Below are 13,400 nucleotides of genomic sequence, written 5' to 3'. Positions count from 1 at the left end.
AGAGCCTTGATTGAGGAATTCCCTGTTGACTTAACCGTTGCCTGTGTAGGAGGGCCCAGACCACTGCGGATGATACCATTTCCTGGGCAGACGATCCTGGGCTTGCTAAGCACATGTCTGCGAGCAAGCCCATAAATAGCGTTGCTCATGGTTTCTGCTGCATGTCTGTGGCTGTGAGCGAGTTCCCGGTTAGAGGTAATGCTGTATGACACAGCAAGGAGGCCTGCCTTCAGTTTCCGTCCCCCAATTCCTGCCCTGACTTCCCTCAGTGATGGACTATGACCTGGAAGTATAAACCAAGCCAACCCTTTCCTCCCCTAAGTTGTTTGGCCACCGTGTCTGTCACAGCAACAGTAGGAAACTAGAGCAGAACCTGTCCCCACCTCGTAACTTCGGTCACTCTTCCGGGATGTGATGCTCACCAGCTGACTTTCTTATTACCCGTGGATGCCTTCATTGGCCATGTCAGCTACCACAGACTCTCAAGGCTCTGTGAGACTCTCTTACAGATAGACTCACACTTATTTGCATAATTATCTCATCAGTGTCTTTCTCCACATTAGACTATAAATCTCCTTGACAAGAAGGACAGTATGTCCCATGAACCCCTGCCTCCCCAATAGGGGACATACAGACACACTCAAGGGGCCGTTCATGCATTAACCATTGATTCCAGTAGATAACAAGCCAGGCAGCATCTAATTGCATCCCCTGGGTCACTGCCCATCCTGTCCTCACTGACGAGGCCTAAGCCAGCACCCATACTACAAGCTCCATTCCTCCTGGATCCTTCACCCAGGAACTTGTAAATCTAGCCCCTTTCTAGGTGAGCTCTCTTAATGCTATCTAACAGTACCTCTTTTTTTAAAAAAAAAAAAAATTTATTTTTTATGTGTACGAGTGTACTGCCTGCGTGTAAGTGCACCCATGTCATGTAATATCTTCAGAGGTCAGAAGAGGGTGTTGGACCTCCTGGAACTGGAGTTATGGAGAGTTTTTAGACATCATGTGGGTGCTGAACCCAGGTCCACTGCAAGAGCAGCCAATGCTCTTAACTGCTGAACCACCTCTCCGGTCCCTGGCCAGCCTCTTGGCCTTGGACAGCCTCTGTACATTGGAGGTTTTCTCTAATGATGTCACTCATCTGAGGGTGACATCACACAGGCATCTGGGGGATCCCGGAAGACATTCAGTACCTACCCATTTTCTCAGACATACAAGAGGAAAAAGAATTCAACGAGGTTGACTGATGTCACACAACTCTGTATTATGTATGTGTATATGTTCCTGTATGTGTGTGTACATGTGTGTGCATATGTGTGTGGAGGCCAGAGGTCAACACTGGGTATCTTCCTTAATCACTCTCCATCTTATTATTTAAGTTTTTATAAAATACTTTCTTTTATTTATTCCAAAGAGAGACATTTTTTTTTTTTTTTTTGGTCTTTTTGAGACAGGGTCTCCCTGTAGCCCCAGCTGTCCTGGAACTCACTATGTAGACCAGGCTGGCCTTGAACTCACAGAGATCTGCCTGCCTCTGCCTCCCGAGTGCTGGGATTAAAGGCATGTACCACCATGCCCAGTGGAAAGACAATTTTTAACACATTTTCCCAGAAATAACTTGAAACAGGTTATATAAAAATATCTATACAATGAAGTTTAAGGGTAGAAAATGGGAATAAGAACTCAAAGACCAAAGCATTTGCCAACATGGGGTCAAGTGTGGTGGAATAATGCAGGTTTCCATTAGCTCTGTTCTTTTTTTTTTTTAATCCTAACTAGTTTATTGGGCTTGCTAAGAGAGCATAGCATGGGAGTTTATTTACAGAAGAGTGCCCCCCATTATTTATAGCTGTGATGGAAAGTCCACACTCAGATATAGATCCTGTGACTTCCTGACAGCCGCACAAAATGGCCAGAGAGGTGTCTCTTGTTCTCGGCTTATATATTCTTAGCTCCTCCCCCACTCTCCATTTTATTTTTTGAGACAGGATCTCTCACTTAACTTGGAGCCCACTGATTTGGCTAGAAGGGATCGCCAGAAGGCTCTAGGGATCCGCCTGTCTCTGCCTCCCCAGGTCTACTGTTAACACTCACCTTCTCTTTTTTTGCATGAGTGCAGAGGATCTGAACTCAAGTCCTCATCCTTGCATGACAAGCACTTTAGTGACAGCCGTCTCCCCAGTTTGAATTCCTTCCTTCCTCCTCCTTCTTTCCTTCCTTCCCTCCCTCTTTCCCTCCCTCCTTCCTTCCCTCCCTCCTTCCTTCCTTCCCTCCCTCCTTCCTTTCTTCCCTCCTTCCTTCCTTCCCTCCCTCCTTCCTTTCTTCCCTCCTTCCTTCCCCCCTCCTTCCTTCCTCCCTCTCCCTCCCTCCTTCCTCCCTTTAAGGGCAAAGTCTGAAGGCAGTCCCCTGTACTACAAACTATGCAGTAGTTTCCCACATCTGGGGAAATCAAAGGGGTCTGCAACAGATAAGCCTCACCCTGGGAAAAACACCTTTGTGATCATGGTATCTCCCCTACCAGGTTAAGTGTTCTTTTATTTTTGAGACAGGGTCTTATGTAGCCTAGGGCTGGTCCTTAACTCCTGATCCCCCTCCCTCCTTCCCTCCCTCCCTCCTTCCCTCCTTCCTTCCTTCCCTCCTGCCTTCCTTCATGCATTTTTTTGTTCTGTTTTATTTTTAAGATAGGGTCTGGCTCTACATCCCTGGCTGGCCTGGAACTTGTATCAATCCTCCTGCTTCAGTTCCCAAGTGCTGGCTCTATAGGTGTGAGCCACCACACCCAGCAAACTTCACCATTTCTTTCAGTACAATAAAGCACCACACAGTCTTAAGCAGCAGGGGGGCTTTTGGTCACAATGGCCATGCATGAGCCACATCCAAAAATCTGTGCAGCTCTGAGTCCACTGCAAGCACTAAGGATAGTATTCACCCTAATTAAACACAGGTCCTAGCAACACGAGAGACAGGGTCCCATCCCGAACACTGGGAGGGGATGCTGCGTGTTGGGACTGGTCCACAGGGTGTATGAGGCACAGCTGGAGTGGATAGAGGCAAACAGACAGCACCAATTGTGCAACTGAAACGTGACCACAGCCGAGATAAGCACGTTTTCTTTTATCTGCACCAATGTTATTGCTGTCATCTGTCCAAGGACCAAGATCTCAGATGTCAACACTCCACTTTCCTTTCAGTCGGCAGAGGAAAGGTGGGAGACGCAGAGCGATGTTTTACTCTGCCTGGGCCCAACGTTGACCCTGCATTTGCCCTAATTCTGTGAATACACTTTGACTGGGCAGTGCTGAGAAGAGCCACGAAGGGCCAGCCACTTCCAACTCTTAGTCAAAGCAGAACTTGTCAGAGCCGAGGGCGGGTGAGGCCAGGATGGTGTCTTGATTGGGTATGTGAAGAGGTGAACTGTCGCCAAGGTGAGAACCCCTTGGAGAAAACCTATTACGGGGAAGATAATAGCCCAAGTAGAAAGCCACCCTTCAGTTCATGTCAGTGAACTCTGCTCAGTCGCCCACTGTGCAGGCGAGACTGGATATCTAAGACATCAAACCTAAGTCTGCTTAAGGGCCCTGCCTCCCTGTGGTTTTGGAGAAAGAGCCTTTCCCTTCTGAGAGAGGCTATGGAACCGGCTTCCCAGGAGAGCTGTGTGAAGGCCTAGACTTCCAGGCACTATTGGAGACAGGTGGACGACCTGTTAATGTGAGCAGGCCTCCTGCCAGGCTGAACGAATAATCTGTAGACCTGATCGACTTTCACCATCCATGCTGGTCTGGCAAGCCTGGAGATGCTGGAGCAGTGACTTGAACTTTAAGTTGGATCTATTTTTATCTTATTTTTTTATTTACTTTCTCGCTCATTGGGTTTTGTTTTTTGTTTTTGTTTCGTTTTGTTTGAGAGAGAGAATCTTGCTGTGTAACCCTGGTAAGCACAGTACTTTCTATGTAGCCCAGGCTGGCCTTGAACTAGCAGTAATCCTCCTGCCTCAGCACCCTGAATGCTGGGATTATAAGCAAGCACCACCAGTCCAGCTCTCATTTGGTTTTCTGACACCTCCCAGATTTCAGAAGATCAGTTTCCAGGAGTCAGTGAAATGAAATCCATTCACCACCCAGGATTCAAAGATGCAAGATGGGTGCACTATGTGCAAGGGGGTGCTGTGACGTGGGTATGATTCATTCCTTCAAAACTCACACTGAAATGTGGTTCTTAACAGGGTTGAAGATAATTGAATTATCTGAAGATAATTGGGTCATGGTGTCTCTACCATCAAGAAGTTCTCAGTAGACTAGGTTAGGTGGCAGGTGGGTCAAGACATTGGAGATGCCATTTTAATGGCTATATAATAGGCCCATTGTGGACATATTTTAATATTTGCCGCATCCTCCCAATACACAGTCACAATCTCCTGCTGGATGGTCCAATGGGCACTGCAAGCCCAGGTGCTGAAGCTTAGGCCTTGCCACAGTAATGAACGCATGGGGCATGTGATATATAGGGTACTGTGTGTCTCTCTCCCTAAACTCTTGATTTTAGAAAGGCAAGGATGGTTACAGGCTATAACCCTGGAGACCACAGAATTCGGTGCTGAATAGGGACTCTGCAAATAGTGGATGGATGAATGAACAAATGAATCAGTGTATGAATGAATGAAGCGGGAAAACCAGAGCTGCTAGAGACGTGGAAGGGAAAAGAAACAAGATGCCAAGAAAGGGGTTAAACTCATGGTGATTTTCTTCGCAGTCAGGCTAACAGAATGAAACGCAAATTCCAACCAGAGCAGCACACCAATCGGCTTCCTTGGACCATGGCTCATACTCTTGAGTTATAAGGATGGAGCCAAGCTTAGCCTTGGGCAGCAGGAAACTCCTCAGATTGGCTCAGCAGGCTGCTGGTGAAACAGGAAACCTATCCCTAATATATGAGACAGAGGAGCCTGGAAGTCATATCTCATTTATTAAATCAAAGGTCCCTCCTCCTGGTGGTGATAGGCTCCAGTTCATCCCTGCCATCAGCAAAGCCCAGGGAAGCCAGCTGGCAGGTGTGCTTGGTCTTCTCCTGGGGTCACTCCAGATGCATGGGGAGAAGCAGCTCAAAGACCCCTGCCCAAGAGACTTAGAAGGCCCCCTCCCCATAGGATTGGGCTACCATGGCAGCTTGATCTTTGGCTTCTGCTGGTAGCCTTCCACCTGCCCCGGAGAAGTGGGAGAGGGTGGGAGGAAAAGATGAATAACAGGGAAAGGGGCAGGAGGACAGAAGGAGAGGACAGAACCAAGGTGCTGGAGGGACACACGGTATCCAGGGACCAAGCACATTCACATCCACACAGTCTTGAGGTACTAAGGACGGGCCACATGGTCATCGCTGCAAAGTGCTCAGTAAACGAATGTACACCCCAACCCCGATGTCAAGTTATTTTGGGAGGGCCAATGAGATGGCTCAGCAGGTAAAAGTGCTTGCTCTGCAAGCCTGCTGACCCGAGTTCGATCCCTGGAACCCTCAGTGGAACAAGACAACCGATTTCTGAAATTGTATTCTGACCTCTACAAGTAAGCCGTGGTGGCTTGTGACACCCCCACCCCCACCCTGCTCCCCCATAGTAATAATGGATTTTTAAAAGTTATTTTAAAAAGTTACTTCAGTAAACAACACCTATGCACAAAGGATGAATGACAGTGATAAAGTATCAGGTGAGGGATGGAACAGTCCCTGACAGCTCCTGACAGGCCAAGGGCTTCGATTTCCGATTTGGGCCAAGCAGAGGAGCACATGAGCTTGCTGGTGCTCCTGCATGAAGAGTGTATGCACCCTGAAATGCTTTCCATGTGCAGGAGCCCCAAACAGTTGAATAATACAGCTGTCCTCGCACCATCCCCAAGGATACACCAAGGACCTCCAGCAGAGGTCTCAAATTACAGGCAGAACCCAAGCCCCTCCACACTCCGTCCCGTCCTGCCCCGTGCACGTGCACTGGTGATCGAGCATAACTGGTGAATTAGGCAGCAGAAGAGATGAAGAACAGTAACGGACACAGAAGATCTCAATCTCAACATAAGACTTTTTCTTTCCTAAGTCCAGAACTTCCATTTAAATGAAGCACTTTATGGCTTCTTTCTGGCATCTCTGAATTGCCAGCCTAACCACTCTTGCAGTTTGGGGGGGTGTTATTCAGTAAAATAAGGGTAGCTCGAATCCAAGCACTGCTTTTCCACAACAGTTAAGCTGACAAGCAAAGAGCTACTAAGCAGCTAATGAGCAGGTGGGGTACCAGATCAGTGCAAAGAGATGGTCTGTCTCCCAACAGGGCTACATGCATTCATGCCACTTTAGAATACCAAGCAGTTAAAAACTGGTTTGGGGGGCTGGAGGGATGGTTCAGTAATTAAGAGCATTTGCTGCTCTTGCAGAGAATCAGAGTTCAGTTCCCAGCACTGACACTGGGTGCCTCACAACCTCCTGTAACTCCAGTTACAGGTCTAATACCCCTTTTTTGGCTTCCTTGGGCACACGCACAGTGTACATGCACTTACACAAACACACATACACACAGACACCAATAAAAATAAATGTTTTTTTGTTTCGTTTTGTTTTGGAGCTAGGTCTCCCTGTAGCCCTAGCTGGCCTGAAACTTGCTATGTAGACCAGGCTGGCCTTGATCTCACAGAGATCTGCCTGCCTCTTGCCTCCCACGTGCTGGAATTAAAGGCATACACCACCATGCCTAGCAAAATAAACTTTTAAAAACACTTGTCTTGTGTCTGTGCACACACATGTGTATATGGGTGCATGGTCATGTGTGTGTACATGCATGTGGAAAGCAGAGGCTGACTCCAGGTATCTTCCTCCACTGCTCTCCATCTTTTTAAGACAGGGTCTCTCACTGAGAGCTCACTGGAGCTCACTGATTTGGCACGACTGACTAGCCACTGAGCCCCAGGCCTCTTGTCTCTGCCCGGCCAGTGTCAGGATTATAGGAGGATGCTGCTGCCCCTGGCTTTTTCACAGAGGCTCTATGAGATTGGGCTCGGGTCCTTATGCATTTCACTGACTGGACCATCTCCACAGCCCCCGATCTTATTATTCATCTGTCAAATTTTCCACTTGACATTTCGGCTCTCAGCTGACCACAGTAACTTAAATTTAAGAAAAAAACTTAGATAAGAAAGGCTACATGCAAGACAAGAATCTACCCACACGCGGGGCTCAGCATCTATCTGAGGACCCAAGATTCAAACACAAACACCTGGGGCCAGAGTAGCTCAGGAGGTTTCCTCAGTGAACAGGAATAAACAACAGGAAGCTGGGCCTGAGGAATGCTGTGCAGATTGACTTCTAGAGCGACAGCGAACTTCTACGGGGCTTGGTGTCCACATCTGCATGACAGGTGGAGTGTCTCTTCTTCCTCCGTCTTCCACCAAAGTGATTGGTCAAAAAGAAGATAGCGTTTAAAGATGGGGTACTTGCAATAGGAGGCGCTGGTTACTGCAGGGTTGATAAAGGATGAAAGGGTGACAAGGTTTGGGGAGGGTGAACGGATGACGGCACTCACATCATAACACCAGCTCCTCCAGTTTTCAGGCTTTTCATCAGCACCAGGCACTGGGTATGGACAGCCTTATCTAACACTTGCCACTAACTCACAAGATGTAACTGTCCGGCTGTCCAGATGAGAACATGGAAACAGGAAGGCAACCAAGGATTCAACCCCGCAGAGCAGGACTCCACCCTCCCCCTGCGCCCACCCCACCCCAGGTCCTCTCTTTCAAAGAGTGCTCATGTTACTTCTTCAAATCAGCTGCCTCTAGATGGCGCTCTTTGATGAGGCCAAAAGATCAAGGAAATTACTAGGGAAGTCTCTGGAAAGCTATGCGAAGTCCGGACAGGAATTCCTCACTACCAAACCAAGTGGTATCTTGCTCTCAAATTCTTTGCCATTCTTGGAAGTTAATGAGAAGGCACAAAAGAACAGGTTTGACCTGGAACTTCTAGGGTGCAGATCTCAGAGAGAGGGGGTACTGAATGGCAATGCCTTCAGTCTAGGGCCCCAGGTGACTAGTGTGTTCACTGACAGATTTAAGGACTGCTCATGGTGAGGTAAGGTGAGCTTGGGTTGTACAATAAATCCCTGGTAGATCCAAATGCATCTTAGTCTGCCCTGGCTGTTGTAAACAAAACACTATAGGCTAAGCCTAAAGTGACAGGATGTACTTCTCAGTTCAGGAAACCAAAGGCCAGGACTAGCAGAGCCCACTTCTTGGTGAGGATCTCTTCCTGGGTGTTAGATGGTTATGATGTCCTCACATCAGAGGAAAGACAGTTCTAGTCTTCTCAGAAGGACCTAATTCCAATGTGGGGGGTCCCATCTTCATGACCTCATCTAAACCTCATCCCACCTCTAAAATACCATTACATTAGGGGTTAGGGATTTGACTTAGGAACTGGGGGTGGGGGACATAGACATTGAGTCCATAATAAAACATCAGTATCTAGTGGGTAGAGAAGTGAATGGTGAGATTCTGAAGGACAGAGGGAGGGAGGACGGGAGGAGGGCTAAGACAGAGGGGATTGGGGAGCATCTCAACTGCAGAAGAGAGAAGTACAAGCCCAGCAGGTGTAAAAAACCAGAGGACAGTGGAAGACAGCCACATGTGGAGAACCGACCTTGGCGGGGAAGAGGGACTGGCCAAGATTTAACTTGTACACCTGAACAAAAGCACGTGTGTGTGTGTGTGTGTGTGTGTGTGTGTGTGTGTGTGTGTCCAAGTGAGCTCCATTAACAGAGTGAAACTGTTAAATATTTTTACTATGGGGGCCGAGGAGATGGTTCAGAGGGTAAAGTGCTTACAGTGCAAGTATTTGAGGACCCTAGTTCGAATCCCCAGAACTTGCATAAGTAAAACCATGTCTGTAATCCCAGTGTTCCTACGGCATGAAGGGAGGTGGAGACAGCAGTGTCCCTAGAATCCTGTGGGTCAGCCAGCCTGGTGCACATGGTGATGGATAACAAAGAGAGCCTGTTTCAAACAAGGTGGAAGGTGGGAACCCACACCTGAGCCTCTCCAACCTCCACACATGCACTGTGGCACATGCACCCCACACACACATAACAATATTTACCATGTATGTATGTGAAAAGCTCTTTGGGGTGAGGAAAGTTCTAGAGTTGGATTATGGGAGTGTGTGCACACCTGTAAATTTACTAAAAACAATTGACATAAACTTAAAATGGATGAGCCAGGCATGGTGGCACATACCTTTAATCCCAGCACTCAGGAGGCAGAGGCTGGTGGAGCTCTGTGAGATCAAAGTCAGCCTGGCCTACACAGTGAGTTCAGGTCAGTGAGGGGTACAGGAAGACCCTTTCTCAAACAAAACAAAACAAAACAAAAACAAAAAGGAAATAAAACTGGTGGATTTTATGGTATGTCCATTATGCCTCAATAAACCTGTTTAAATCAATAATTAAAAATTTTATGATGTATATAAAATATAGAGTAGCAGAGCACTTGGGTTAAAATGACTCAAGAACACCTGAGTCACCATCCAGGGCAAGCAGAAATGCTGTGGAATCATGCTAAAGATGACACAAGCTGTACCCGACCCACAGAAGGTTCTCAGCCTGACGCAGTCCCAGGACAGGAAGGAGCATTCACTGCCTCTAATCTGGCTTCCGGGTGTGATGCCTCTGAGGTGCAGAGTGCCTGTGTGATTGACTGGGGGATGATGGGTGGGATGTGCTTGAAGAGAGTCTGGAGTCAGACACACTTCTGGACAGTGGAAAATTCCATAGCCCTGGGTTTGATAAGGACAGAGCGAATCTGTGTCCTGGGGCCTGAGAGGAAGCCAGCAGGCACCAGGGATGAACTTGCCTGTGCAACCACTCTGGTTGGTTTGAGGGGAAAGGGAAAGGGAGAGAGGCAATACCACGGGAGAGGGAGAGAAGCTGGCAAGCCCAGTTTAGCTGCTGGACAGCACGGTTCTATAGGGACCTTGGAGGAAGCCAGAAAGGGACAGAAAGACAAAGGTCATAGATACCAGCTGGTTGTGTTCCCAGAGCCCTGGGATGTGCCAAAGTCCTCATGATGGTCAATAGGAAGACTATCTCAGTCTGGAAGCATCCAGCAATTTCCTCTGCCTGCTGGGGACAAGCCACCTACGTGGGACCTCTGGGACACACATGCAGCAGCCTCGTGAGCCGTGGACTCCTCTGCCACATAAAAGGGCACAGCTTTCTTCTTGTTTATAGAATAGACATAGATTAACTCTCAGTTCCCAGGCGCACACCCTGAAACATCTGCACCCTCTTCCACTTCTAACCTGTTACAAAGCCCCAAAGTGGATTTCCCCTTGTGGATCCAGGTGTTGTATGGCACTATCTTCTGAGCCACATGTAGCCATCTTCATGAGATCAGCTGTGCCTATGTGTGAGAGTTCATTACACAGAGCCTAAGGACTGCTTGACACTCCCTCAGAGAAAGAGAGGGTAAAGAGGGTCACTGGACTGTCATCTGATCTCCCAGTCAGTCCTCCCAGCCAGCTGCATGAAGTTCTGCCCCAGTTCTATGTGGCCCTCCACATCTTAATTTATCCTGTGGCTGCTGTGGCTAATTCCTTGGGTGACATCTCCAGGCTTCCATCCCTGAAAGAAGACCAACAGCTCTCCAGAATCCTCTAGGGTTTCGGCACCAAATTGAGACTGCTAAGGTACCCAGCCTCAGGTACTGAACAATTACCAGGTTCTTGAACCCTCTGGTGAGACAGACTATGGGACTATTCTGACTGTGGAGGCACCCACCCAGCCTCAAGGACCAAGAAACTAGTGGGTTCTTAGTCTCTGATATGCAATAGCTGTTGTTACCATTTCAACACAGGCTGATTTAATAATTTCTCATTATACAGCCCAGGCCCACTTCCCACACAAGTGAGCTAGGCCCTCCCACATTAATCAGCAATTAAGAAAATGCCTCACATACATGGCCATAGGCAATTCTGATGGGGGAAATTCCTCAACTGAGGCTCCTTCTACCCAAGTGACTCAAGTTTGTGTCATGTTGACAAAAAGTAACCAGCGCACCCGATAGATATTTGGCAGAAAAACGGGCAGCTCTCGTTTCAACCTCCAGGTCTTGTCCCTTCATAGCCTGGAGTCTTTGGGTGCTAGAAGGCTTGTGTGTTCTTGATCCAGGTCAGAAGCCTTTCTGATATCTACCCTCATCTGTCACACCCTGTTCTGACCAACCTTATGCCACATGGATCCTTCTAGAAGAAGGCCTTCAGTTCATGCCAAAGCTGTGATCCTGCTTCTATGGTTCTTTATAAACACTGCCTCAAACCATTTTTTTTTTTGAGACAGGGTCTCATGTAGCCCAGGCTAACCTTGAGTTCTTTATGCAGCAGAGGATGACCTCAAACTTCTGATCTTCCTGCTTTTACTTCCTAAGTGCTAGGACTAAAAGTATGTGCTACCATGTTGGGTTTACGTGATGCTGGGGATGGAACCCAGGGCTTCACTGGGAAATCACTCTACTGTCTGATCTATATCCTCAGCCCCTCAAAGTACTTTTATTATAAGTTCTTATTTACATGTCAAGTCTGAGTATTCTATTATCTCCCAAGAGCCCTGCCTTTGGAAGCTTTGGCCACAAGGCCTGGTCACGTTAAGCTAGCAGGAGGTGGAGCACTCACGCCTCTTCATCCCTGCTTCCAGCCCAGTGAGTACATAGCCATGATTTAGCATCTTCAGTCCAGGGCTGGATACGATTTATATAATAAAGATACCCAAACAAACTGGTTCTATTTGTCAGACTGAAAAAGGAATAACTAATTGTGCAGGAAGCAAACAGGCTTTTAAATAAGCTAAAAATATCTGTGGATGAGTGGGGCAGAGAGGTAGATGTGAAACACCTGCTTGAGTTCACCCATCCTCGACACCTGTGCAAACCTGGCAGGCAGCCCAGGACTCTTCAAAGGCCAAGTTAGAAGGAGGATGATGGTGAGCTTGGGTGTTTGTAACTCAGCCAACTGTGCAATTAGCATGTAGAGCTGGCCACGTCTGAGGCCTGATGTTCTGCTGGACATGCCAATGGGCCACTGAGGTGGATTTACACTCCCAGTACAGAGGCCTGGCTGTCAGCTGCTGTTTGCCCTTGACCAGGGAAACATGGCTTGGCGTTTCTGTGTCCCTTTGAGCATAGGCCCAGATCCATACACTGTCTCATCAGTTTGTTTTGGTAATGTCAGGCCAGATCTAAGGTCATCCCTAAGTCCCAAAAATGTGGACAAGGGGGCACAGAGTTACCTTGCACCCCACTTCTCTGCCCTACTGTCCTTTACAATGCAGAAATGAAAATGAATGGGGCGGGAGAGCTGATTCAGTGACAACTTGAGATGCTCTTTTTTGGTAAGAACAGAGGGTGCTTACAAGGCCCCAGGCCATCTTTCTTGGTATCCCCCCGCTCCCCTTTCGGCCCCTATTTTTCACAGCCATTCTTCAACCACCTCCCAACAGATTTCTCAACAAGCCTTCAAGATATGGGTGAGTGATCTGTGATGGAGAACAGAAGGTTCTAAATTTAGCTGGACATGGTGGCATGCACGCCTTTAATTCTAATACTTGGGATGCAGAGAAGGATTACAGGTAGGAAGGATTATAGGTTTGAAGCCAGCTTGGCTATGTGGGGAATTCAAAGTCAGTCTGGGCTCTGTGGCAAATCCTTGATTAGGGAAAGGAAAGGAAGTAAAGAAGGGAGGAGAGAGAAAATGAAAGGAAGGAGGAAGGGAGGGAGGGAGGGGAAAGAGAGGAAGAGAGGGAGGGAAGGAGAGAGGGAGGGCAAGCTCTAGATTTTAAATTATTTTTTTAAAAAACCTTTGAGCCGGGCATGGTGGCGCATGCCTTTAATCCCAGCACTTGGGAGACAGAGGCAGGCGGATCTCTGAGTTCAAGGCCAGCCTGGTCTACATAGTGAGTTCCAGGACAGCTGGAGCTACAGGGAGACCCTGTTTCAAAGAGACAAAAAAAAAAAAAAAACCTTTGAAAACCTTGACATACTGCTGGAGAAATGTTGGGCTCTGACTCTGAACCATGCCCCATTTTCTTGAAACTCTAAAGGTTAATTTTTATTTTATTTTTATTTATGTGAGCATGTATGTGCACGTGTGCAGGTAGCAATAGAGACCAGAAGAGGGTGTTGAGTCCCCTGGAGCTGGAGTTAAAAAAGGCTGTGGGCCACCTGATGTGGGTACTGGGAATTGAATTTGGGTTCTGTGAGAGCCATTGATGTGGGTACTTGGTACTGAACTCGGGTTCTTGGTGAGCTGCCTGATGTGGGTACTAGGAACTGGACTCAGGTTCTCTTTAACAACAGAAGTACTCTTAAATGCTGAGCCATCTC

The 13,400-nt window shown here is 47.8% G+C and overlaps 1 protein-coding gene and 1 pseudogene across 6 annotated transcripts in view; both read right to left on the bottom strand.

Annotated features, from left to right (window-relative positions):
* Positions 1-13,400, bottom strand: part of Slc39a11 (solute carrier family 39 member 11) — a 605,978-nt gene that overhangs the window by 149,689 nt on the left and 442,889 nt on the right. The gene's annotated exons all lie outside the window — the stretch shown is intronic.
* Positions 2,385-2,533, bottom strand: LOC115070077 (annotated as a pseudogene).

Source organism: Nannospalax galili, unplaced genomic scaffold (genome assembly GCF_000622305.1).
Source record: "Nannospalax galili isolate Female #2095 unplaced genomic scaffold, S.galili_v1.0 scaffold634, whole genome shotgun sequence".
NCBI lineage: Eukaryota > Metazoa > Chordata > Mammalia > Rodentia > Spalacidae > Nannospalax > Nannospalax galili.
This window is presented reverse-complemented; position numbering and strand designations above follow the sequence as displayed.